Source organism: Rutidosis leptorrhynchoides, chromosome 4, assembly GCF_046630445.1.
Source record: "Rutidosis leptorrhynchoides isolate AG116_Rl617_1_P2 chromosome 4, CSIRO_AGI_Rlap_v1, whole genome shotgun sequence".
NCBI lineage: Eukaryota > Viridiplantae > Streptophyta > Magnoliopsida > Asterales > Asteraceae > Rutidosis > Rutidosis leptorrhynchoides.
Genome location: NC_092336.1, coordinates 27,050,843 through 27,064,910, shown reverse-complemented (window position 1 = coordinate 27,064,910; position 14,068 = coordinate 27,050,843). Strand labels below are relative to the sequence as shown.

At 33.9% G+C, this 14,068-nt stretch overlaps 1 non-coding gene across 1 annotated transcript; it reads left to right on the top strand.

Annotated features, from left to right (window-relative positions):
• The first annotated feature begins 13,189 nt into the window (after positions 1-13,189).
• LOC139846212 (small nucleolar RNA R71) lies at positions 13,190-13,296 on the top strand. The gene has a single exon (XR_011758943.1). It is a non-coding gene; the product is annotated as a small nucleolar RNA R71 (small nucleolar RNA).
• The last annotated feature ends 772 nt before the right edge of the window (positions 13,297-14,068 follow it).

Below are 14,068 nucleotides of genomic sequence, written 5' to 3'. Positions count from 1 at the left end.
CCAATAGTAGATACATCTAGCAACTGTGTATAATACGGGTATAAATACCGTATGAATACGAGTAGAATTCTTGAGAAAATCGAATGCGAATACGAGTATAGCTATCTTTGTTGAGTATAAATATGTTAGTACAAGTATTTAAGTCTTTCAAAAGTGTGTATATTACATATTAATACAATACATATATATTCATTTTAACATAAGGGTTATTACGTCGTTAAGCGTTACATATATATAATGTTTCGAAACCCTTAAGTTAGTAGTCTCATTTTATATATATAACCCATTATTAATATACTTAATGAGATACTAAATTATCATATATTCAAGTTAGATATAATCCATATATATATATATATATATATATATATATATATATATATATATATATATATATATATATATATATATATATATATATATATATATATATATATATATATATATATATATATATATATAATACAAGTTATGACGTTCGTGAATCGTCGGACAAATGGATGGTCAATTGTTTGTATAAAACTCATTTTTAAAAGTTTTAAAACTTGTCAAAATTCATTGCTTATCATGACGAAATCATATAGAGAATTGGTTTAAAATAAGTTAAAATTTTCCGGGTTGTCACAGACCTAATGAATTCCAGGTGAATTCCTAGGATTTTACGTTCAATGGTAATGAACGTATTGAAAATGAGTTTTCAGAAAACAAATCGGTTTGTAATTTGATCAAAATATTTTCTCGTTCAGGCTCGAGTTTAGATATCATCGAATTCCATGAGTTTGTAATTCTCAATCTTTAAGGTCAATCTCAAGGATTGAGTAATATCAGGCTTAAAAGCTGATTTTTGATCTTTAAGGAGATTATCATTTCTGGGGATCTGATTCATTAGTCTTATAAGCTAATTTGTATGGTGCCCCCCCATTCTACGAGACAGATCCTCTCATGGTTAGGATAAGTCTGACCACTTGGCGACCCTGTTTGATGCTGAGGTCCGTGGATTTCCAGCTAATTTTCGAGAAAACTTTTCAAGGTTTTTCGTAAACTCTACAACTGGTCTGGACGACAATTTCCTGACCTAAATCAAGAAGCGCGTGTCTTTTTCAGAAGACTTTACTTCCTTTTAATGATGGAATTGATTCATCATGTAGATCCATCTTTCTTTCAAATATATTATAAGAAATTGGGTAAAACTGATAAAATTGTCCAAAACAAAAGTATCTTCAATTATTTGTAAAAATATGTGATATACGTTCTAAATAATTTGGTAAATTTTTTCCACACTTGGCTTTTATTTTCCTTTCTTTGCCTTTTTATTTCCCTCTATTCCATTTTAAATGAATTCTAACATTTTGGGTTGTTTCTCAATTTATGTCCTTTCCGAGGTAACAATAATTTCGGTGTTAACACCTAGTTTTATCGTTCATAAATTTGTATAAACATGATTTTGAGTTCATTTAATTGGAAATTTTGAAATTTTTTTACTAGAATTGGGTAGTCAGTATATAAGACTAGGGCTGTTCTTTATTATCAGAGAGCACTAGATTCTAATATAACTACTGCGTTACTAGTATTTTTAATGGTAACCAAGTGTATAAGTCAAAAATTTTAAAAATCCGAAAGAATTTAACCCCATCCCACACTTAAGATCTTACAATGCCCTCATTTTCAAGAAATCGGTAACAATTTAAATTATTGAGGGTGATTAGCGTAGAAAAATGATTAAATTTTACCAAATTTTCCAAACATATTGGCGTTTGTTTGTTGAATGATATATGGTGCAGTTCATTTGTTCATTCCATCTGTTGTTACATCATATTTGTTTTTCGTTTTGTCGTCAAAATTAGTAGCTTTTGCTGAACTTAATGCCAGTCTTTGAAAATGCGCTGTTTTATACATACAAATAATAACATGCATGGTAATTTGAAATGGGACTTAACATCCCACTTTCAAATCAAATATGAAATATTAGTACAACATAATAAAAATGTTAAAACTTACATAAAAGTATCACAATATTATATGTTTTAAACATAAAAATAAATAAAGATAATAAAAGATAAAAATCACTAACGGGAACTATATCAATCTGGATAGGGGTTCCAGTTCATGTCGTCGGGCGGGTTCCACGGTTGGTTATAGGTGTACTGATAGGCCTGGTTAGAGTCGTAGAGAGTAAATGGTGGTCGCATATCGGGCTGGTGTGGAGGATAGTAAGCAGGTCGGGTTGGTACGTAGTTATTTGGTACCTGAGGTGATAGCTGACTCATGATCTGATGCTGATGATAGTGCCATCTATTATGCTGTCGTTGCCTGGAATGCTCGTACACATTCTCGGCTTGCCACTGCTCGTACCGACTATGTCTAGCCTCGTTTGTCATTTCTACCTCATCTATACGCTGGTAGACGTCAGTCATAGCCTCCCTAATGACATCCCTAATGTCATACGCTTCCTCCATTTCGTCATCTGAACCTCTCTCTACCTGTGGATGACGACCATTATATGGTACTGCCTGATTGCGTCTGCTCTTTAATACCTTAGCACTCTGATAGACCTTCAATCTTAAAGTGTCAACCTGTTCCCTACACACCATCAGTGGACCCCCTTGATCCCTATCTACACCCAAATACTCTCCAATGAGAGTAACAAAAATACCTCCTCTTATTATTCCCCCGTCCTGTATTCCTGCCACCATTTTGGACAGATAAAAACCAACACAGTAGGGGATATTAACAAAGCTTCTAGTGTTTCGAATACACTTAAGGTAAAATAAATCATGTAAGGTCATCTTCTCCTTGTTTTTACCTCTTTGTGTAATCGAATTAGCTAAAAATATATGTATAATAAGTAGCTCTGCTTTGTTAATATCTAAATAGGAGTGTCTTCCTCCCAGCGTAAAAATATTATAATTTGACATACGCCTCCAGACGGCGTCCGCGTCAAAATTCCTATCTACCCGCTCCCCATGATAAATCAAATTTGTACAATCGGGTAGTAGTAATTCACCAGGAGTGTAAATCTGTAAAGCCCTGGCCATGTCCATCATGGACATCCTGTATATCCTACGGCCAAGTAAAAATCTAAGAAAACTTCTATCATCTAACCTAACTACATCCGCATTTAACGTTATAGTACTCATAAGCACAACACACCATTCCTTATATACAGGCCTACGAATGGTGAATAAACGTTCCCAATCGGGAAAAGAAGAGCTGCCATACCTTTGGATCAGATGTTGTCTAACTGAGTTAACTAGTTGGACCCTTTCCAAAGGCTCCCAATTGATTACCCTCGGTACTTCTACATTTTTCGTTACCAGTTTAAATTTGTTACTTTGGTACGTTGGGTAATCTCTCCAGCTTCGATCAAATCTTAAATTAGGATGCAACTGTTCTTCATGAATCGTTGGGTGTTCTATTATCGGATGAATCGGAAAAATTACGTAGGCATTAACATATTCTTGTTGCGGATCATAGTATGGTACGTGTTGATCAGGTTGTTGTTGTTGTTCCTGTTGTTGCTCCGGTTCATATTGCATTTCTGGTTCAGGTTCTGGAGCAGGTTGTCTAGATGATGATGATGCACCATCAGTATCGGTAAATCTCTGCAAAACACATTAAATACAAAATTTGTGCATCCAAATATGCATTAGTGTTAGCAAAATAACAAATTAAAACAATTACAATAACATGTTTAATCTATATTAAACTTACACACATTTTCACAATTTTTACAATTCTATACTTTTTCAAATAAGCATATATAAAAATGTTTACAAAGTTCATAAGCATTCAACTCAAATAACATGTTAAAATAACCATTACTAGCAATTAAACAAGTTTCAAATGGCATTTACATCAATTTAATCAAGTTCATGAATTTTAGACCTAAAAAGTCTACTTTAATTCTCAAAAATCATGTTTAGGATCAAAGTTTGGATCCTTTAGCTACCTAAACATGTTACACTACTTAATTTAGCAATAATTCATGACAAAAATCGGCCATAACCTGTTTATATCAAAAAGCTCCAAATTGCTCAAGAACACAAACCCTAGATTTCTAAAAATTTTGAAGTTTTTGGCTTCAAATCATGTTAAATAGCATCAATCTAGGTTATACATGCATAATATACTAACAATTTAACTCTAATTACACTAGAAATTAACAAAATCAAATTAGGTAAATTATAGCTCAAGAACACTAAAAATCAAATTTAAAGAGGTTTATGGGTGTAATTGTTACCTTTCTTGAAAAACTTCTTAACAAATTCATGATTAAAGCGGATTATAGCAAGAGATTTGGTTGATTTTGGTTAAAAATTGGTGATTTTTGGGAGTATTTTGCGTATGTATGTGTGTGTTTTGTGTAGCGACCCGACAAAATCGTCATTGACGGCGCCGCTAACTTAGGTCCCGTTACGTGGTCGTAGCCCCTATATGAGACTCGTTTGACCAAAATTATGTCGCGTTCTTTTGAAACGTATCATGCTTAAAAAGTTTAGTTTACATAACCGTTCGACAACAATTTTAAGTTTACAAAAGTTACAAAGTGTAAATGAAATAACTTGCGACATAATGTAAGTAGAAAATCACGGTTGCTATAAATAGCGTAAGTATGTAAACATTTGTTTGAATCCAAAGGTGTTATCACTAGCGTATGCATGTATGCTTGACTCCAATCAAAGTAATCAAAGTGTGCGGAAGCATGTATCAAATAGCTAAGTATGAACATGAGAAACATATAGAAAACTGTCAACGAAAAACGTTGGTGAAATCATAGGTGTTTTAGTAAACGTTGTATTTGAACCACAAGATTTTGTATAAGATGATTATCAAAATCATTTGCATTCCAAAGTTGTTGTTTGTATCCAGGGCACCCAATTATCAAACTTAACTGTTTTGCACCCTTTGCGTAGTGTTAGAACATACACTAGACCCGAAAATATATTTCATCCCCTAGTGGTAGCGAACCGTCCGAATGAGGCTCGTCAAGCCCATGTGATCACATAATATAAGTTCACGTTTACACCCTGCAAGTGTAACTAATGATAATTGAATTGAGGCTTTTTGTTCAAACCCGTACGTGGAATGTTCGTTTTCGTACTTGTGTTCAAAGTGTAAAAGTATGATACGTATATGTTTCTCATCCCATAGTTTAAAGCATAAAAGTTGTTTGAAAGATGTGACTATGATCTCACCTCGAGTGCACGAGTATAAAAGTACTTCACAAAGTAAACGTGTGCATGAAAATTGCTTAGCCTTGACCAAAACGAGTAAGTTGTATCAATACCGGGTAAGACACAAACAAGGTCGGTCGAAATGTGTTCAATTAGTCCTATGGCTCGTTACGACTCGAATAGTATAGCATGTGAATCACGTTGTCAAGTTTCATGCAAGAATCAAGTATAAAATAAGATTAGAACGATTGCATAAACGTTTGGTTAAGTTTAACTAAAAGTCAAACTCGGTCAATTCAAAGTCAACAAAATGTCAATACGTTAGGGTCGGGTCCCGAACTATTTTTCTATGCTTAGAAGTCATATTTGAGCATGCTGGCCAAGTTACATGTTAATCGGAGGTGCGTAGCATAGTTGGAATTAAACAAAAACGTGTAAAGTTGAACAGTCCCCAAACACATCCATTGCCGCGCCGCGACAGAGGAGGGCCGCGCCGCGACATTAGGCGTGGCCTGGTACCTGGGCTGTTTCAAAAGTTCAAGTCTTGATCCAAAATTCTTTTTAGCACAAAATACAAACCGTAAACACTTAGAATGCGTATCTTATATCATTGGAAAGCTCTTTTGACAAGGAATACAACTAACTACTTTTCACCAAGCAAAAACATCAATTACAAAAACCGAAATCTCGTCAAGTGATCATTATAGGGTTATTTTCAAAGTTTCAAGTTTATCAAATGCATTTTAAATTTCGGGAATCCAATTCACACCTATGATATGCCGTTTTGAAGGTAATGAAATATACATTACAATTAAACACTTAATAATAACATTTCATGGCATTCGAAATATCAAAAGCTCGTTTTAAGTATATCAAACCCTAACCAAAATCCACAAAAATCAATATTCATGTTTTTAAAGTTTTCTTAATCAACCTACGCATCAAAACGAAGCTAGTGATACTAGTAACATAATTAAAACATGAACTTTAATAATTTAACAACATTAACTCATCCAAAATCAAAGATTAAGCAAACCCATTTTCAAATGTTCAAACTAGTGACTCAAAACAACAAATCGAGCAAACAAATCATATATTCATGTTATACACGAGCTATAGACACTAATTAACACCATTTCAAGTATATAAAACGAATTTAGAGAAATCTAGTATTTTAGAAATGTTACCCAAACTTGATGAAATTGGTACCAAAATGTATAGGATGAAGAGAGGATCACGAATATGTAATTTGTTTTGATGTTTGCTTCTTGATTCGGTTTTGGATGATGAATCTTTGTTGAGAGGATTTGAGAGAAATGGTGAAAGTGTTAAGGAAAAGAAAAAGAAAAATGGTGGATAATGAGTGGTGGTGAGGATACCTTGACTAGTTGACCTAGTCAAGAGTTTAGTCTCTTGGCAAGTTTAGTCCCTCAAGTTTGTAGTAGGGTGCGGGAATTAACCGAACGAATATTTTAAAAATGCTCGAGTAACCGAGTGATGTTATAATTAAATAGCGGGAAAATTATGAACGTTAGTCAACAGAAACTACAAATTTAAATAACGAAAGATATTTATTAAAAAAAAGACAGTGTTAAAAATAAATTTAACGGAAAAACGCGGGATGTTGCATTTTGTGAGAAGACAGAAGCAGCTCGTGCCTTTTTGATTCTGTCCAGGAATTTGGCCTCATGCGACCGCATGAGGTTTAAGAGGATACCCCATGCGATCGCATGGGGTCTGATATTTTTTTTTATTTTTTTTAACTTAAAAACCTTTAACTAATAAAAACATAAATTAATAAATTTTAAACATTTTGTTTCTTTTTAGGATGAGGGCGTTTCGGATCGTTGTCCTAGTCCGTCTCTCGACAAAATTTTAAAATTTGTCACTTTTTAAGCGTTGTTTTAAAAGTAAAGATTTTTGGGTTTTTTAATGTTTTTGGCATACTTTAATTCAATAAGATTAAAAATAATGATAATAAAAGTTCTCGTCCCGCCCTCGGGTAAAGCAATTTCGGTTCAACGACCTAGTTTTCAACTCACGACGAATTTTTAGAAATCATATTTTTAACTTAATGAAATAAAGTAAATTTTTATTTTTAAATTCACACCAAACTTAAATTTAAAATGCATAAAATTAAAAATTCATATAAATATCATTAATATTTTTATACATTAATTTTACAAACTTATATTATTTTTTTTTAAAATACTTAAAAACTTAAATATTTTGATTTAAAAAGATTTACAATATTAATTTAATATTTATATATTAATTTTAAAAACAAAGTAAAAATTAAAATTAAAAATCTTTTTGGTCTTTTATCCCACTTTAATCAATCAAATATTATCAAAAATATAAGCCCCTCTTTTCGGTAAAGTAATTTCGGTTCCATAACCTAGTTTTACTCCTGACGAATTTCTGAAATATTTTGAGTTGATTGATTAAAGATATTTATACATTAAGAATAAACGGTAAATTTCGCAGTGATGTAATAAATTTTTGTATGATATCAATAATTTCAGTTACGCATACCTAATTTTACTGAATACTAATTTAATACTTTATAGCGAATGATTCAGCGTTTATTATCAAAAGGTTAAAAGCAATAAAAAAATAAAAAATAAAAACTGTACATACTTATCTGTGAGACAGAATTCTCAGAGACCTGCTTTAGCTGACTCATAGGAGAGTCGTGTGATTTGGTTTTCCATAGCTACGTAAGCGTAACCTCGATTCTTCAATATCTTTTCTTCTAAACATATGAACGGTCCTTCTCTGCATAGAGTAACAAATTCGGTATTTGAATATGTTTGATTGTTTGAACATTTACCTTCATGTGACCATTTTCCGCATTTATAACATCTTTCAAGGTGTCGTGCTCTTCTTTTTGTTGCGGACTTTGATTTGCCTTTACCAAAATGTATCTTATGATGATCTTTCCCGAGTTCTTTTCTTACTCCGTCCATTTTGCCTCTTATGAATGATACGAATTCACTCGGAAGGGTGTCATTATTACGTTTGGTAATCATAGCGTGTAGCATTAGACCATGGTTCAGATAAAAGGAATTCTTCATCTTGTAAAACCTAAAAAAATAAAAATTCAGAATGGAGGGAGAAGACTAGTTCTTTAGGGTCTGCTAGGGAAAGACCATTCGGATTTCATTCTCGAGAACTACACGAAAATAGAATATCTAACTCTAACCGAAATACATATTACCCTAAAAAGATTCGAATCTTCCCACACTTAGTTAGCCGTGGTATCGAAATTGTGATTAACTTCATCTTCAACTTCCATTGGACCTGTGACCATTAACCTTAAATTCAATCCCATTTGAATTTATTAATTCTACTGTTCCGTACGAGAAAACTCTTTTGATTATGAATGGTCCACACCATCTTGATTTTAATTTTCCAGGAAATAGCTAGAATCGTGAATTGAAAAGAAGAACTCTGTCTCCTTCTTTAAATTCTTTTGAACTTCTGATTCTTTTATCATGCCATTTCTTCGTTCTTTCCTTATATATTAACGAATTTCCGTATGCTTCATGTCTTAATTCTTCTAATTCGTTTAGATGACTTAACCGTAGACGTTCAGCTTCATGTAAATCAAGATTACATGTCTTCAAAGCCCAAAATGCTTTATGCTCAATTTCTACTGGAAGATGACATGCCTTTCTGTAAACGAGTTTAAAAGGTGTGGTTCCAATTGGAGTTTTGTAGGCTGTTCTAAAAGCCCAGAGTGCATCCTCCAATTTCATGGACCATTCCTTTGGATTTGATCCTACGGTTTTCTCTAGAATACGTTTTAATGCTCGGTTGGTATTTTCAACTTGTCCACTTGTTGTGGATGATACGCGGTTGAGATTTTATGAGTTACTCCATATCTTTTGAGAACTTTCTCAAGTTGATTATTACAAAAATGAGTACCCCGGTCACTTATTAAAGCTTTTGGTGTTCCAAACCTTGCAAAAAGACGTTTTAAAAAGTTGACTACAACTCGTGCATCGTTAGTTGGGAGAGCTTGTGCTTCCGCCATTTAGATACATAATCAATGGCAACGAGAATATAGAGATTATTATGAGATTTTGGAAATGGACCCATAAAGTCAATACCCCAAACGTCAAATACTTCACATACCTGAATGACATTTTGTGGCATTTCATCACGTTGACTTATTTTTCCGGCCCTTTGACAAGCATCACAGGATTTGCAAAGAAGGTGTGCGTCTTTGAAAATTGTAGGCCAATAGAATCCAGCGTCATAGACTTTTTTTGCTGTGAGTTGAGGCCCATAATGCCCTCTTGTTGGTCCTGTGTGACAATGGTTTAAGATTTGACTAGCTTCATCTCCGAATACACATCGGCGTATTGTTCCATCGGGACAACTTTTAAACAAATGTGGATCTTCCAATAAATAGTGTTTTATATCACTAAAGAATTTCTTTCGTTTTTGGTACGACAACCCTTTTTTAAGGAATCCACATACTAAGTAGTTTGCATAGTCTGCAAACCATGGAATTTCATTATAATCTATCTTCAATAGATATTCATCAGGAAAGTTATCTTGTATGGCCGATTCATTTAGAACTTCTAATTCAGGATTTTCAAGACGAGAAAGATGATCAACGGCTAGATTTTCCGCTCCCTTTTTATCTCGAATCTCAATATCGAACTTTTGTAAGAGTAAGATCTAACGGATTAATCGTGGTTTAGCATCTTGTTTTGAAAATAGGTATCTAAGAGCAGAATAGTCGGTATAGCCACCGTTTTAGCTAAAACTAGATATGAACGAAATTTGTCAAAAGCAAAGACAAATGCAAGGAGTTCTTTTTCAGTAGTTGTGTAATTCGTTTGTGCTCCTTGTAACATCTTACTAGCGTAATAAATAGGTTGAAATCGTTTTTCAATCCTTTGTCCTAAAACGGCTCCCATTGCAAAATCACTTGCATCGCACATAAGTTCAAACGGTAGATTCCAATTTGGAGTTATCATGATCGGCACATTAGTGAGTTTTTTTTTAAGAATATTAAAAGATTTGATGCATTCATCCGAAAAGATGAATGGAGCATCCTTTTCTAGGAGTTTATTCATTGGTGTTGCAATTTTAGAAAAATCTTTTATGAAACATCGGTAAAAACCGGCATGCCCTAGAAAACTCCTAACTCCTCTAACATTGGTGGGATGTGGAAGTTTAGAAATTACATCTACTTTAGCTCTATCCACTTCAATTCCTTCATTTGAAATTTTATGACCAAGAACGTTGCCTTCTTTAACCATGAAATGGCATTTCTCCCAATTAAGTACTAGATTTGATTGCTCGCATCTAATTAGCATTCGTTCAAGATTAACTAGACATGTTTCAAAAGTATCACCGAAGACTGAAAAGTCATCCATGAAAACTTCCATGCATTCTTCTATCATGTCGTGAAAAATCGCCATCATGCACCTCTGAAAGGTTGCAGGTGCGTTGCAAAGTCCAAATGGCATGCGTTTGTAAGCAAAAGTACCATAAGGGCACGTGAACGTGGTTTTCTCTTGATCCTCGGGTGCTATTGGAATTTGAAAATATCCTGAAAAATCGTCAAGAAAACAATAGTAACTATTTCCGGCTAATCTTTTCAACATTTGATCAATGAAAGGTAAGGGAAAGTGATCTTTTCTGGTGGCGTCATTTAATTTTCTATAAATAATACAAACACGCCATCCTGTTACAGTCCTAGTAGGAATAAGCTCATTTTTTTCATTTGTGATGACAGTCATGCCACCCTTCTTAGGTACACATTGAAGTGGGCTTACCCATGGACTATCAGAGATTGGATAAATTAAACCTACATCTAGCAGTTTAATAATTTCTTTCTTAATAACATCTTGCATATTATGATTTAGTCTTCATTGGCGTTGCACATACATTTTATGGCCTTCTTCCATAAGGATTTTATGTGTGCAATACGAAGGACTTATGCCTTTAATGTCATGAATCTTCCATGCAATAGCTGATTTATGAGCTTTTAGCACAGAAATGAGTTGATATTTTTCATTTTCAGTAAGAGAAGACGATATTATTATAGGTAATTTAGATTCACCATGTAAATAAGCGTATTCCAAATGGTTTGGAAGTGGCTTTAACTCTAATGTCGGTGGTTCTTCTATCGATGATTTGTATCGATATCTGTTTTCTTCTTTTAGCATTTGAATTTCTTCTGTTGTTGGTTCATATTCATTAGCCATGAGTGTAGCTAACATTTCAGCTTCATTAATTGGTTCAGTTCCTTCTCCTAAAGAACATTCTCCTGTTCCTTGTAGTTCTGGAAATTCTTCTAACAATTCTGCATGTGAATCTATAGTTTGAATATAATAACATGTATCATCTGCAGATTGCGGTTGTTGCATGGCTCTATCAACAGAAAAGGTAACACTCTCGTCCTCTATACTTACGGTCAGTTTCTTACCGAACACGTCTATTATTGCTTTAGCCGTGTTTAAGAATGGTCTTCCTAATATGAGAGGAACTCGAGAATCTTGTTCCATATCTAGAATAACAAAATCTACTGGAAATACTAAAGTACCAACTTTAACTAGCATATTCTCTATTATCCCTCTAGGATATTTTACTGATCGATCGGCTAGTTGTATACTTATTCGTGTTGGTTTCAATTCTCCAAGGTCTAGTTTAGCGTATAGTGAATACGGCATTAAATTTATACTAGCACCTAAATCTGCCAATGCTTCTATTGAACTAAGACTACACAGAAAACATGGAATTGTGAAACTTCCTGGATCTGATAATTTTTCTGGTCTCTTATTCAACAGCACTGCAGAACAATTAGCATTTATAGTAACAGCCGATAGTTCTTCCATTTTCTTTCTATTTGTGATTAGATCTTTCAGAAATTTAGCATATCTTGGCATTTCTGAAATTACATCAATGAAAGGAAGATTTACATTTATTTGTTTAAACATATCCAAAAATTTAGATTGCTCGGCTTCAAGTCTTTCTTTTCTCATTTTACTTGGGTAAGGAAGTGGTGGTTGATATGGTTTAACATAAGGTTTAGCCTTAACTGTGTTATCTTCATTAACCTTTTCAACTACCGGTTCTGTTTCCTTATCTTGCTCAGGTTGTGGTTCTTGTGGAGTAGGAATAGAGTCATCAGAAATTACAGGTATTTCAGGTGATTTAAGTGTAATACCACTTCTTGTGGTAATGACTTTAGCTGTTTCATTCCGGGGGTTAGCATTTGTATCGCTAGGTAGACTTCTCGGTTTTCTTTCACCTATCAACCTTGCTAGGTTGCTTACTTCTTGTTCCAAATTTTGAATAGAAGCTTGTTGATTTCTAAATGCTTGAGCATTTTGTTCATTGGTTTGTTTCTAAGATGTGAAAAATTGAGTTTGAGATTCAACTAGCTTCGACATCATGTCTTCTAAATTTGCCTTTTTATCATCGGTTTGTGGTGGTTTATTTTGAAAAATAGGTCTTTGCTGATTGTAAGTATTATTGGATACTTGTTGATTGCTAGGATCTTGTTGGTTGTTGTATGGAACATTTCGGTTATAATTCTGGTTTTGATTGTAGATTGGTCTTGGCGGTTGATAATTATTCTGATAATTATTTCCAGGCCTTTGGTTCATGTATGAAACATTCTCTCTCTGTTCCATTGTTTGTTTAATACTGAGACAATCTTTTGTCAAATGTGGACCTCCATACTGCTCACAACTAATTCGTATTGAGTGAATATCTTTAGTCATCTTTTCCATTCGTCTCTCGACAACATCTATCTTTGCGGAAATGGAATCAAAGTCATGGCTAGAATCGGCTCTAGCTGCTTTAGATTATCTAACGATATCTTTTTCTTGATGCCACTCATGTGAGTGGGAAGCAGTGTTATCAATAATTTTGTAAGCTTCAGTTGCGGTTTTCTTCATAATGGAACCACCAGCTGGTATATCTATGTCTTTTCTTGTAGTGATGTCGCATCCTTGGTAAAATATTGTACTATTTGATAAGTGTCTAAACCATGTTGCGGACATCCTCTTAACAACTTTCCAAATCTTGTCCATGCTTCATATAGAGTTTCATTTGGCTTTTGTGTGAACGTAACAATTTCTCCTTGAAGTCTTACGGCTTTAGATGCCGGAAAGAATTGTTTAAGAAATTTTTCAACTAAAACATCCCATGTATCAATCGCCCCTTCAGGTAACGATTCTAACCAATCTTTGGCTTCTCCCTTTAAAGTCCAGGGAAATAACATGAGATATATCTGTTCATCCTCAACTTCTCTTATTTTAAATAGAGTGCAGATCCTATTAAAGGTACGAAGATGTTCGTTTGGATCTTCCTTCGGCGCACCACTAAATTGGCATTGATTAGTTACCATGTGTAGGATTTGTCCTTTAATTTCATAATCTGGCGCATTAATGTCTGGTTGAGTAATTGTGTGACCTTGGCCAGTGCATTTAGCTCTCATTCGGTCTTCCATACTTAGAGGTTCCAGATTTTCCATGATTGAATTTGTTGAATATGAATCACTAGAGGATTCTGATTTAATGGTTTGTTCCTCGACAATCTTTGTTTGAATGATTTGTGGTTCCGGAGGAATGATTAGTGATTCAGGATCTCTGAATTGTCCCTGAATATCCTCCGGATTCTCAATTGTGAGGTCGGGTTCAAAAAATGGATTATTGGAAATTTGAATTGGAGTACTTGGTTGACTGGATGACGATTCTAAAGAAAAATCAACGGCGACAATATTGGCTAGATGTCTTGATCGAGTTACAGGTGGTGAACGTATGAAAGGTGGTGAACGTTTTGCTCGGTGCATTCACTGAATATCCTATTAGTTATAAAATAAAAATTATATAAGTTATCAAATTAATAGACTTTTCTGATTT